We start from the raw sequence: 14122 nt of genomic DNA on the forward strand, positions 1-14122 counted from the left end.
GCTTCTGCCACAAATTCCCCCAGCTGTGAGCCTTCCAACCTTCTAAGTATTCCTTTATATGTGGTTCAGAGTTCTGGGACCATCCCCTGAGCCTGCTTGTTCGGGTATTCTGTGTTTTTGTTGGAGGAGCTCTCTGCTATACGTCCACCCGATCTGCCATCTTGTTTGTTCTCCCTACTTGTATTTTTTGAGGCATTTTTTTTTTCTTTAATCTTAGTGATATCTTGTACTTCAAAAGAAAATGAAGGTAGAGCAATGCAGATCAAAATTTCATATTTTCCTCACATTCGTATTTCTTGACCCGTGGGTCTGAATGCATTCCTGAAACTGTTGCCCTGAAATAATCTTTAAAACTTTAAACAAAAATATCCCCTGATGTCTTCTTACAAAGAATAATTTAGCTAAAACAGTAATATATATATATATATACCTTGAGCATTATGCTCTTTTACAAGCTTGGAAGGAAAAGAAAAATGAAAGAGTTGAATACCACACTTCCTCACCCCCAAATTCTTTAATTTCCATATGTGAATAAAGTAATTTTTCTACAGGAGAGGATCAGTGAGGCATTAAGAGTTAATATGCTCCCTCTGAACTATGAGCAAACAGGTTGATCCTACTTTACAATCTTAAATTATTGATGGGGAAACATAAAGGTGAGATGTCAGACCTGTCCTTTAGGTCAAGCCTTCTCGAGTACATTTAAACATAAGCAAGTTTGGTTAATTTGAAAAGTCTTTTTGATTCTTGAAGTGTTTGTTAGTCCAAGAGAAGTTAAGTACCATAAAAGTACATTTACTTTACCAAACATAGCTTCAGTTTTGCCTTATTTTCATTTTGCTGTTAGTTTACTTTGGGATTTTGGTGTGTACACTTTTTCATATGCTAGAATTACTTGTAGAACTTCATGCAATATCCTAGTTCTAAAAGTGAACTTCTTAGCTGTTATATTGCCAAAGAGGATCTAGATTTTGTCCAAACACTATGTCTGCAGATTAATTTTCATGAAATTGATGACCTGGTAACAATTTTCAGAACAATACAGTATCTACAAATGATTTATATAAATGTTAAGTATTAATTTTTTTTTTTTTCATTTTTCGCTAGAGATTGAGATCCACCAATATATTCCATGGGAAACAAAATTAAACATGTCCCTATACTGTCTTGTTCCTATTAAGTGCCTAGGAGAGGTTGGTTGTTTTGAACCTCCAACCTTGCTGCTCAAACCATTATGGTCAAGTGCTTATCCCTACAGTGCCAATCCAGGACTCCAGCCCTATCCTGTAAGATTATAAAATAAATGTGATAAGATTCAGTCACCAAGTTGCTCATTTAAACTGTTATTTATTTCTAACTGACAATGTTGTTTATCAATAATTAAAATTATACTTGCATAAAAGAATTAATTCACTCTATGTGTATTAAACATTTTGCTTTTTGAAGATTAATTAGTTCCTGCATTTTACCTTTTCATATGTACTTAGATAAAGCTCAAGAATCAGAAAAAACACTCAAGTAGTAACATTCCTTGGAAGATTTCTCTTGTGCATTGTTTAAATTGTCTTTCTTTCAAAGATTCTCTTAGGTAGAATTTGATTGACCTAATTACAGAATTCATTATAAGAGTTGAAAATAAGAATATACTGCATCAGGCAATAAAATTAAGTAAATTATTCTCATGACAAATCTGTAAGACGTTCTGAAACTGTCCTAGAAATAAATGATTTGTCTTCTATCTACATGTTACAAACGGCAAAAAAAAAAAAAAAAAATCTAGTTTCGTTGAGAAAAAGATTAAGATTAACCAATCCCAAAAGTAATGTTATACAGAAAGTTTGTAAGCCCCTCTTCATCCTATAACTGATTGGAATATCTAAAAGAAGTTCTAGGACTTGTCCAGTGAAACGGGCTTCTTGCAGAGCCTTTTTAGTCCACAGGACCTTAGCTGGAATCCTGATCTCCATCCAGAACTTTCTGAGGTGAGACATTCCCACTTGAAAGAACAAGCAGACCAGCCTGGAACACCTAGAGGAACAGAAGATGCTTCTTGAAAAAAAGACCAACAAGAAAATTCCAAACCAAAAATATCAATCTAATTGGCTACTACAAGAACAAGTAAGTTGTTCCCTGGAGAGCCATTAAGGCAAGTAATCAAGTCCCTTCAGGAAAAACCCTCCTCCAAGACTGAAACTCAAAGGGAATACTTGAGCAGGCATGTAAGCTACTGGTGAGCGGAAAAGGGGAAAGGCAACAACAAAGAACTGGGCTGAATTTGACCACATTCCATAGACTTCCGTCGACCTGGAGATGAGAGTGAGAAGAAGAAGGGCTGGTTGATCCAAAGTGTGGTGAAACCTGGGGAATCCTGAGCCCATGAACAAGGACACAGTCATAGAGGGATAGAGCTTAGAGTGAAGTATCCAGCTAATATGAAGCAAGGGGAGATGCACAAGAATGCCACAAATTGTAGCTAGTACCCATTTGACCTAGCTTCGATGACTTGATGATCAGAACTCGAATAGAGGAAAAATTTTAAAACAATTGATAAAGGAAACAAGTGTAAATTGCTACGATTTGATTAACTTGACATATACTATATGGATGTAGTAGCTCAAAATATGGATGTAGAGAGAAGGAGTCTTCAGATCAAGTATCAAACCTATCCCCTCTGTATACAGGGTAGATAGGGACAGGCAACTTAGACATTGGCTACCTAAAATGGGGGAAGGGTGCTGTAAAGGCATTAAGTGACTGGCTTATAAGTTTTCAAGAAAGAGTTTAGTTTCAGAGTGTGTGAGGGAGGGCAGAATCCCCACTGAATAGTTTTCATCTTGTCTAGATGGGTCTGGTGAAAGGAGATGGGGATAAGATTCTTATGATTCAATAATGAATAATTGTTAACATGATTAATTGCAATTGTTATAACTGCAAAACAGAAATTTTATAACAAAAAAGGGGCACTAGTTGATCTACAGTCCAGGGACAGAGATCCCTAGGGAGAAGAGTATAATGTGGGACCCAATCTAGAGAAGCAGCAATACCAGAGATGGAGACAAAAATGAGGCCATGGAGAGATACAGCAGCTGAGGACTCTAGACTCATGAAAAGAGAAAGCCTATGCACTAGCAGCCAGGAAGCAGGCTTACAGAATGCGCCCTTTGAATGGTTGCTTAAATGATTGTATATTTCTGAATGTTTTTGTGTACATACCCCTCCCCCCCCCGAAAAAAAAGCAAAGAAGCAAACACTGTTAAATGATGATGTGCAACGGAGATTGTAATCATTGCAATTAAATGATGAGTGCAAAACAAACAAATGTTCTCCCATGTAAACTATCACTCAATTCACAATAAAAACTTAATAATCTTGAAGACAAGATTCTTTTTTTTTTTTTTTTTTAAACTGGTGTTCCTGCCTCAAGGCTTGTTTTCTGCCAATTGATTATTCAATGATTTTGAATAATTTTTCTAAAATACATATCAGAGGATATATATCTACTACTTAAAATCTATATATATACCTTAATGCATTCAGGATAAAATGCACATATTCCATTTATTCTGACCCTTCTCGCATTTTCTCATCTCTCTCCCATGCCAATTTGCAGACCACAATCTATAGTTTCAGTGAGATTTATCAAATCCTATACTGGAGTCCCCACCACTTGTCTGTCAGTTTGTCATACTGTGGTGGCTTATGAGCTGCTGAGACTCTGGAAGCTATGCCACGGACATTTTAAATACTAGCAGGGTCACCCATGGTGAACAAGTTTCAGATGAGCTTCCAGACTAAGATAAACTAGGAAGAAGGATTGATGAACTACTTCAAAATATTTAGTCACTGAAAACCTTATGAATAGCAGAGAAACACTGTCAGATATAGTGCCAGAAAATGAGACCCTAAGATTGCAAGTCACTTGAAAGGCAACTGGGGAAGAACTGCCTCCTCAAAGTAGAGTTGAACATGATGACACAATGGAGAAAAACCATTGGGAGTAAAGCCCCCTTTGTTGATGGGGCACAACTTAAAATGAATTGAAAGAGCTGTAAACATCCATTAATAATTGAAACATGGAATGTACAAGTATGAATCTAGGAAAATTTGAATCTGTCAAAAATTATATGAAATGCATAAACATCAATATCTTAGGCATTCATGAGCTGAAATGGACTGGCATTGGCCATTTTGAATCTGAAACCACATGGTTGACTATGCCAGGAGTGACAAATTGAAGAGGAATGGTGATGCATTCATCATTAAAAAGAACATATCCAGGTCAGTCATGAGGTACAACGCTACCTGTGTTAGGAAAATATCCATGCACCTACAGGGAACACCAGTTAATACTACAATTATTCAAATGTATGCACCAACCACTAAAGCCAGTGAAGATGAAACAGAAGAATTCTACCAACTTCTTCAATCTGAAATGGATCAAACATGCAATCAAGATGTATTGATCACTACTGGTGATTGGAATGTAATAATTGGAAAAAAAGAAGAAGGATCCATAGTTGAAAACTATGATCTTGGTGATAGAAATGATACTGGAGAATGCATGATAGAATTCTGCAAAACCAACGATTTGTTCAATCAAAATACCTTTTATAAACAGCAGAAAAGATGACAATACACATAGATCTCACCAGATGGAATACACAGTAATCAAACTGACTACATCTTTGGAAAGAGATGGGGGTAAATTTCCATAATATCAAATAGCAAAACAAAGCCAGGGGCAGACTGTGGAACAGACTATCAAATGTGCATATGCAAGTTCAGTGTAGAGCTGAAGAAAATTAAAACAAGTACACAAGAGAAGGCCATCAGTGAAAAAATAGGGACAAATGTGAAGGCATTAATTCAGGGAATACACAGACTACCAAACATTTTGAAAACTACACAAACAAATGTGGACAAAATAGATGATTGGGATATGTTAAAAATTAAAAACTTTTGTGCATCAAAAGACTTCACCAGAAGAGTAAAAAGGGAACCCACAGAATGGGGAAAAAATCTTTTGCAATGACACATCAGACAAGGGACTCATTTCTAAAATTTATAGGAAATTACAGCACCTCTACAAGAAAAAGACAAATAACCCAATTTAAAAATGGGTACAGGACATGAACAGACACTTCACCAAGGAGGAGATCCAGGCAGCCAACAAACATATGAAAAAATGTTTACAATCACAAGCCATTGTTGTTGTTGTTGTTGTTATGTGCCATGGAGTCGGTTACGGCTCATAGCGACCCTGTACAGGGTTTCCGAGGCTGTACATCTTTACGGGAGCAGAAAGCCTCATCTTTCTCCCGCAAAACAGCTGGTAGTTTCGAACTGCCGACCTTGAGGTTCACAGCCTGATTCACAACCACTACGTTACCAGAGATATTTAGATAGCTGCAAATTAAAACAACAATGAAATATTATCTCACACCAGCAATAACAGCAAAGATCAAAAGAGCAGAGGACAATAAATGCTGGCGGAGATGTGGAGAGACTGGGATGCTCCTGCATTGCTGATGGGATTGCAAAATGGTCCAACCTCTCTGGAAAGCAATTTGGCGTTTCCTCAGAAGGTTGGATATAGAAATAGCTTATGACCCAGCAGTTCCTCAACTTGGTATTTACCCACAAGAAATATGAGCCATAACACGAGTAGATATATACACACCAATGTTCATAGCAGCACTATTTACAATAGCAAAAAGATGGAGACAGTCCAAGTGCCCATCAACGGAAGAATGGATGAACAAAGTGTGGTACATGCACACAATGGAATATTAAGCTACCTTGAAGAACAACAAGGAAGCTGTAAGTTATCACATAACATGGATGAACCTTGAGGACATTATGTTGAGTGAAATTTGTTGTTGTTGTGAAGTGCCGTCAAGTCGGTTCAGACCCATAGTGACCCTGGATAGGGTTTCCGAGCAGCAGCTGGTGAACTTGAACCACCGACCTTGCAATTCTAAGAAAAAGAACCCATACTAAAAGGGGGGGTAGAGGAGGATTCATTGCTGGTTCCCAAGTTGTGGAGGGCGGGGTAAGGGGAGGGATTTGAAGGTGGAGCACAGGAGAGGGAATAGACACAGGATATTCTCTCCTACTTTGGACATATTGTCCGGAGGAAACAATCGCTGGAGAAGGATGTCATGCTGGGTAGGGTGGAGGGTCAGAGAAAAAGAGGAAGACCCCCAACGAGATGGATCAGCCAGGTGGCATCATTGATGGACTCAAGTGTGGCAGCGGTAGTGAGGTTGGCCCAGGATCGAACATTGTTTCGTTCTGCTGTGCATGGGGTCGCTACGAGTCGGTTTCGACTCGATGGCACCTGACAAAGTTTGGGTGCTAGGGAGGGGGGCAAATATGCAAGAAGGGGGAGGGGAATAGAAACAAGTCAGATGGGAAAACAATTAGGCAATCTTGCATGGGCTAAGAGAGACAGAGCAAATAATGATGTATGTAAAACCTTGAAACAACAGGGCTCTGAAATAAAGGGATTGAGACATGGTTGGAATGGGCCAAAGGGGGAAATAATATTAACATGCTTGGCTGTCTTTTGAATCTTGGTTTCCCTGGCATACCATTATAAAATAGACATTTGAGGAGGTGAGATAGGAATAGCCAGAAATATTACCATAGAAAGCTTCTATGTAAGTCTGTCTTCTGCCTATAGCTGATTGGAATACATAAAATGGAGCTACAACATGCCCAGTGAAGGAGGCTTCCTGCAAAGCCTCTGCATTACATAAGAGAAATTTCCACTTGAAAGGACAAGCAGACCAGCCTGGAGAGACTAGAAGAACAGAAGATACTTCTTGAAAGACTGACAGGAAAAATACAAAACAGTAACAGCAGTCCAACTGATTACTACAAGAACAAGCAAGTTGCCAGTCCAGGAGACATCAAGGCAAGTGGTCAGGTCCCCTCAGGGCAAACCCCCTTTCAAGACTAAGACTCAATAGGAAAACATGAGCAGACATGTGGTATGACTGGTGACCATGTTGGTCACCGATAAGGGGCAGTGAGGGAAAAACAACAATGAAGCTGAAAACTAAGCCCTACAACGTTCAATAGACTCCTGTTAACCTGGGTGGAGACCTGGTTGGTCAGCAGTGTGGCAAGACCTGGGGACTCTTGGGCCCAGAGTCAGTGACATAGCCACAGAGGACTAGAGTAGAGAGTGAAGCATCCAGCTGATAAGAAGAGAGGGCATATGCATAAGAACACCCACACTTGCAGATAATGCCCACTGGACCTGGCTTCAATGACTAGATGATCAGAGCTCAACTAGAAGAAAGAAAAGGGGGAAAAAAAGAGTAATCTGACACAATTTGATGAACTTGACCTACACACATGGATGCAATAGATCAAAAGAGGGTACAAATCTTTACAGTGAGGATCATTCCCACCCCCTCCATACACAGAGTAGATAGGGATGGACAACTTGGACACTGGCTACCCAAAATGAGTAGTGGGGGAGGGGAACTACAAAGGCAAGAAGTGACTGGCTTACAAGCTTTCAAGAGGGAGCCTAGATGTAGAGGGCGTGGAGGAAGGTAGAATCTCCAGTGAGTAGTATCCAATCTGTCTGGGTGGGGCTAATGAAAGGAGATGGGGATAGGTCCCTTGTAGTACAATAGTGAATAATTGTTATTAGGACTGACTGTGAGGATTAGAAATGTAAAGTTGGACGTTTTATAGATAAAGGAGGGAGTGATGGACTATGTAGTCCAAAAGCCAAGGTCCCCAGAACCATCAAGGGAGAAGAGTGGAGTGTGAGACCCTACCCAGAGAAGCAGTGATGCCAGAGATGGAGGTAGAGACGATGACGTGGAGAGATGGAGCAGCTGGGGCTCTAGACTCAGAGACGGAGAAGGACTACGTGCTGATGACCGAGGGGTAGGATTGCAAGGTATACCCTTTGGTTGGTTGATGATGCATGGAGGGGATTGTAACCATGGTGATGAAATGATGTACGGTAGAATGAATGTAAAGCTAATGTTCTCCCATGTAAACTATCACATAATTCATAATAAAACATTACCAAAAATATATATATATATGACCTTGAACATATCTCACTTAAATTTAGAGATCATCTGAAGGACAGATTTGATGCATTAGACACTAAAGACCAAAGACCCGAAGAGCTGTGGGAATGACATACAGGATATCATAAAGGAAGAAATCAAAAGTTCATTAGGAAGACAAAAAAGAAGGAAAATACCAAAATAGATGTCAAGCAATCCTCAACTTCCAATATTGAAGTATTCTATGGAAAAAATTGAATCCTGTTGTGACACTGTAGGTTAATGAGATAGACTGCAAAGTCAGTTTGAATCACAAGGTTGTTGGTTCAGGCTCACCAGTCACTCCTCAGAAACTCCATGCAAGGTCACTATGGGTCAGAATGGACTCAATGTAACTTAACAACAGCAACAAGTGGGTAAACTAGGGAGTGATGCAAAACGCACCTAAAGAAAATAGAAAGAATACACAGAGTCACTGTATCAAAAAGTAATTGTCAATGTTCAACCATTTCAAGAGGTAGCATATGATCAAGAACTTATGATACTGAAAGAAGAAGTCCAAGGTACAATGAAGGCATTGGCAAAGAATAACACACTGGAAATTCATGGAATACAAATTTAAATTTAAAAACTGATGCAGAACTGAAGGTGCCAAGAAATTTGCAACACAATTACCTAATCAAGTCACTGGAAGAGATCCATATTTGTGCATATTCCAAAGACAGGGGACCCAATGGAATGCAGAAATAATCAGACAGAATCATTAATATGGCATGTAAGTAAAATGTTGCTAAAAATAATTTTTAAATGGCTACAACCATGCATTAACAGAGAACTTTCAGAATTTCAAGCTGAATTCAGAAGACAATATGGAATGAGGAATATAATTGCTGATGTCAAATGAACCTTGTCGGATAGCAGAGAATACCAAAAAACTAGTTACCTCTATTTATTGACGATGCAAAAATTTCCAGTTGTGTGGATCATCACAAATTATGGACAACATTACAAAGTATGAGTATTCTGGAATACTTAATTATGCTGATGAGGAACCTATACATAGACCAAGTAGCAGTTGTTCAAACAGAACAAGGGTACAACGAATGGTTTAAAATCAGAAAATGTGTGTGTCAGGGTTGTATTATTTCACCATACTTGTTTGATCTGCATGCTATGCAAATCATATGAGGAAATAGATTATATGAAGAAAAAGTGGCATCATGATTGGAGGAAGACTCATTAACAACCTGCGATATGCAGTTGAGATACAACCTTGCTTGCTGAGAGTGAAGAGGACTTAAAATACTTTCTGATAAAGATCAAAGACCACAGCTTTTGGTATGGGTTGCACATCAATTTAGGAAGACAAAACGGAGAAGAGAATGAAATTGTCAAAAATGTCATTTTGCTCAGATCAATCAACAACACTCATGGAAGCAGCAGTCAAGAAATCACAGGATGTATTGCATTAACTGAAGAAAAAATTCCAGCCTCAACTTTCATTGTTGAAGGATTACCTGGGTAAATTATTGAATGATGCAGAAAACATCAAAAGAAGATGGAAGGATACACAGTATTGTACCAAAAGGAAATGGTTGATGTTCAACTGTTTCAAGAGTTAGCATATTATCAAGAGCCAATGATACTGAAGGAGGAAGTCAAAGGTGCATTGAAGGAATTGGCAAAGGATAAGACTCCAGGAATTGATGGAATTAAAATCGAAATCTTTCAAGAAAGTGAGGCAGTTTAGGAAGCACTCACTCATCTATGACACGAAGACTGATTAAAAGAGATCGTGTTTGTGCCCATTCCAAAGAGAAGTGACACAACAGAATGAGGACATCATTGGACAATCTCTTTGATATCCCATGTGAGTAAAGTTTTACTAAAGGTAATACAGAAATGGCTGCAAGCATACATTGACAAAGAATATCCAGAGGTTCAAGCCAGATTCAGAAGAGGATGTGGAACGAGGTATATCATTGCTGATGTCTGATGGATCTTGGCTGAAAACAGAGAATATCAGAGAGATGTTTATCTGTGCTTTATTGACTATGCAAAGGCTTTTGATTGTGTGGATTATGACAAGCTATGAGCAACATTGTTGTCAGAAGAGACTCTGAAACCTGCTCTCCAGTGTAGAGATGCTAAAGCTTATGGAAGATATGAGAAGGTGAAAAAGTTTAATAGAAAATTTCAAAGGTCAATATGCGAAGGCAAAGTCAAATATTATAATGAAATGTGCAAAGACATGGAGTTAGAAAGCCAAAAGGGAAGAACACGCTCAGCATTCCTCAAGCTGAGGGTCAGGTGTGCCTGACCCATGCCATGGTATTTTCAATAGCCTCATATGCATTTGAATGTTGGACATTGAATAAGGAAGACCACAGAAGAACTGGTGCATTTAAGTTATGGTGTTGAGGAGAATATTAAAAGTAATAGGGACTGCCAGAAGAACAAAAAATCTGTGTTAGAAGAAGTACAGCCAGAATCCTTGTTGCAAGCCAGGATGGACAGATTTTTTCTCTGATACTTTGGACATATTATGAGGAGGGACCAGTCCCTGTAGAAATATGTTTGGTGAAGTGGAGTGTCAGAGAAAAAGAGGAAGACATCCAATGAGATGGATCAGAACAGTGGCAGCAGCAATAGGTTCAAACAGCAAACATTGTGAGGTTGACACAGATCCAGGCAGTGTTTCGCTCTGTTGTGCACAAGGTCACTATGAGTCTGTACTGATTTGATGGTACCTAAGAACAAACAGCATCAACATGTATATATACATTCATACTTTACACCCTTCTGTATATTTGCATATACCTCATCATTAAAATAATCTCATCATTAAAATAATCTATTCTATAATAATCTGTGTTTTCCTCCTCACTCTGAGCCTTCCGTAGATCAAAGAAAGAATTACAAAGAAAATTAAAATGTATTTTAACTGAATGAAGATGAAAACACATCCTAACAAAATCTTTGAGTTGCAGCTAACACACTATTATGTTGTTTTCAGTTGTCATCAAGTAATTCTGTCCAATGGCAACTCCATGTGTGCAAAGTAGAACTAGTCTGTAGGGTATCTGTAGCTGTGGATTTTCAGAAGCAGATATCCAGTAAAATCTGGTCTTCTTAGGCACCTCTGAGTAGGTTTAAACCTCCAATCTTTTGACTGGCATGAGAGCACTTATCCATTTATACCATCAAGAGTCTCCAAAAGCAATACAGAAAGTTATAGCACTGTACATTGCATTTAAAAAAAAGTATGGAATGAAATGTATGACATTCATCTACTGAAACAAATGACTTCATCTTTCACTTAAGTGGAAGTGGGAGAAATGAAATAATGAAGACACTGGCTATTTGGACATGTTCCATTAGCACCTGTTGGCCTTGAGATGAGATAGAGAAGAGGAAGACCTGAGGGTTCTGAATTTAGGGAGTTGTGTGAATTCCTGAAGCGATGAGCACTTAAATAACTCCTGGGATCTAGGACTGACAGTGATGGGGCCAGGTGGTCTGAAGTGCAAGGAGGTGTGCATGCATTCCCAGATTTGCAGCTGGTACCCATTTGATTAAGCATGGATGAAGAGGACTGAGTTGACCAGAACCTGACCATATGAAAATAAAGATGTTTGATACTATATGCAAGTATAAATTCCCACAATTTAATAAACTGGACTTTTACTTAGGAATACAAGTGCTCAAAATTCCAACCAGAATGGAAGATTCTTCATATCAAGGAACATGCTTGTCTCCTCAGTGTACCTGGTTGATGTTGCTGTTGTTGTTAAGTGCCATCAAGTTAGCTGTGACTCATAGTGACCATGTAAAGAGCTGGTGACCTTGAACCACCAATCTTGTGACTCAAGCCAACCTTGCATTCCAGCACATTAACCCGCAGAGCCACATCAGGAATGATAAGCGATGGGCAATTCAGACATTGGAATCCTAGTGTGGCACTGTGGGCTAATGTGTTGGATTGCAAAGTCTGTTTGAACCACAAGGGAGGTGGTTCAAGCTAATCACGTGCTCCTTGGAAACCCTATACAGGTTTGCTATGGGTCGGAACTGACTCAATTGCACTTAATAACAGCAACGACATCAAAAGCAGGGGCCTATAAATTATAAAGTGGCTAGCTTACAAGTTTTCATGGGTATACTTAGTTTAGAATGAGGAAAGTAAGAAAGAATCCACAATGATTAGTTTTCCTCTTTTCCTGATGGGTCTGGTGAAAGGGAGTGAAGGATGATACTGATATAATTTTATGGTTCAGTGGTGTGTAATTTTTAGCAAGATTAACTGTGATTGTCAAAGTGAAATTGTAGAAGAGGTGTAACTAAAAGGGGGAAGTATTCAATCTTTCTTTTCAGGAACAGACAATCCCAGGTCCATCAAAAAGGAAGAACATAAGTGGCACATGAGAGTCCTACCTAGAAAAGTGACAACAGCAGAAACGGTAGCAGAGGAGGTGGCATGTGGAAATATAGCTTTGAGCTCTAGACCCTGGGACTGAGTATTGTTGTGTGCCTGTGGGCAGAAGGCTCACTTGCAGAATGTGCCCTTTGGACATTTTAATGAATATGTATTTGTGTGTGTGTGTGTGTGTGTATGCATCATATATTTTTGCTTTGCTCATTTGTGAAATACAAGCTGTAAATGGGCAACCACAGGGAGGAAGTAACTGTTGTTGCAAGGAAAGGATTGTAATCATTGAGATGAAAAAAAGTGTATGATTTGTTGAATGTAAGGCTGATGATCTTGTCTGTAAACCTTCACTCAATTCATAATAAAAAAAAAAAATTAAGTAACTATACAAGAAGAGCAAATGAGACAGAAAGTATGCATAAGAAAGAAAATAATAAAATTCAGAGTAGAAATCCTTAAATGGAAACAGAAAAATAATATGAATAAAAGTAAAATCTGGTTCCTTGAAATAAGTAAAATGAATAAATCCTCTACTCATATTGACCTGGGGGTGGTCTATAAACATTCACCCATGAAAAAGTCTATCATATGTTTTGACTAAAAATAATGAAAGAAATTAAAAATTCATTGAAAATTAACATCTCTAAAACAGATAAAAACATAATGCTCTATAATGTAACACATATGTCATTCCTATCTAATATGAATTGTTCATGAGAAGAAGGATAAAGGAAAAGGATTTCATGCAATTGGTAAAAGTTTGACATCATAACCAAAGAATTCAAAAGATAATAAAATTAAAGTAAAATTTTTCTTATGAAAATAGATACACAAAATTATAAATAAAAATGAGGAAAAAGAATGTAGAACAGACAGAATAAATAGAAAACAAAGAGTAATATTATGGTTGTAAGCCCAAATGTATTAGCAAGTAAGTACTTATACTATCAGACTGAGTATAAAGCAAAATCAATTATAAAGTGTTTACAAGGTATATATTATATAAGGGTCAAATATTTTTAAAATGAATACATATACATATATGTTGTTGTTAAGTGCCATTGAGTCGGTTCTGACCCATAGTGACCCTGTATAGGGTTTCCAAGGAGCAACTGGTGAGCTTGAACCACTGACCGTGCAGCTCAAATGATTTTGAGTCCAGCACATTAGCCCACAGCACCACACCAGGACTCCATATCTATATCTATCTTCTATCTATCTATCTATCTATCTATCTATCTATCTATCTATCTATCTATCTATTATTTCTAGTATACATTTTGCTGCTTTAATGTCTAAATTGTATGAAATTAATATAGCTGAATTTTCATTTGATATATAGTATATATGTATATGCATGTATATATACATATATGTATACAGTATACATCATATATATGTGTATATGTAGGTATATATACTATATGTGTGTGTGTATGTATGCATACATACACATAAACATATGTATATGTACTATACTATAGATCATATGGAGTCCGGGTGTAGCACTGTGGGTTAATGCGCCAGACTATAAAGCCATTTGAACTGCAAGGTTGGTGGTTCAAGCTCACCAGATGCTCTTTGGAAACACTACACAGGGTCGCTATGGGTCAGTATTGACTCAACGGCACTTAACAATATATCGTATATG

This window comes from Chrysochloris asiatica, unplaced genomic scaffold, assembly GCF_000296735.1.
Source record: "Chrysochloris asiatica unplaced genomic scaffold, ChrAsi1.0 scaffold00147, whole genome shotgun sequence".
NCBI lineage: Eukaryota > Metazoa > Chordata > Mammalia > Afrosoricida > Chrysochloridae > Chrysochloris > Chrysochloris asiatica.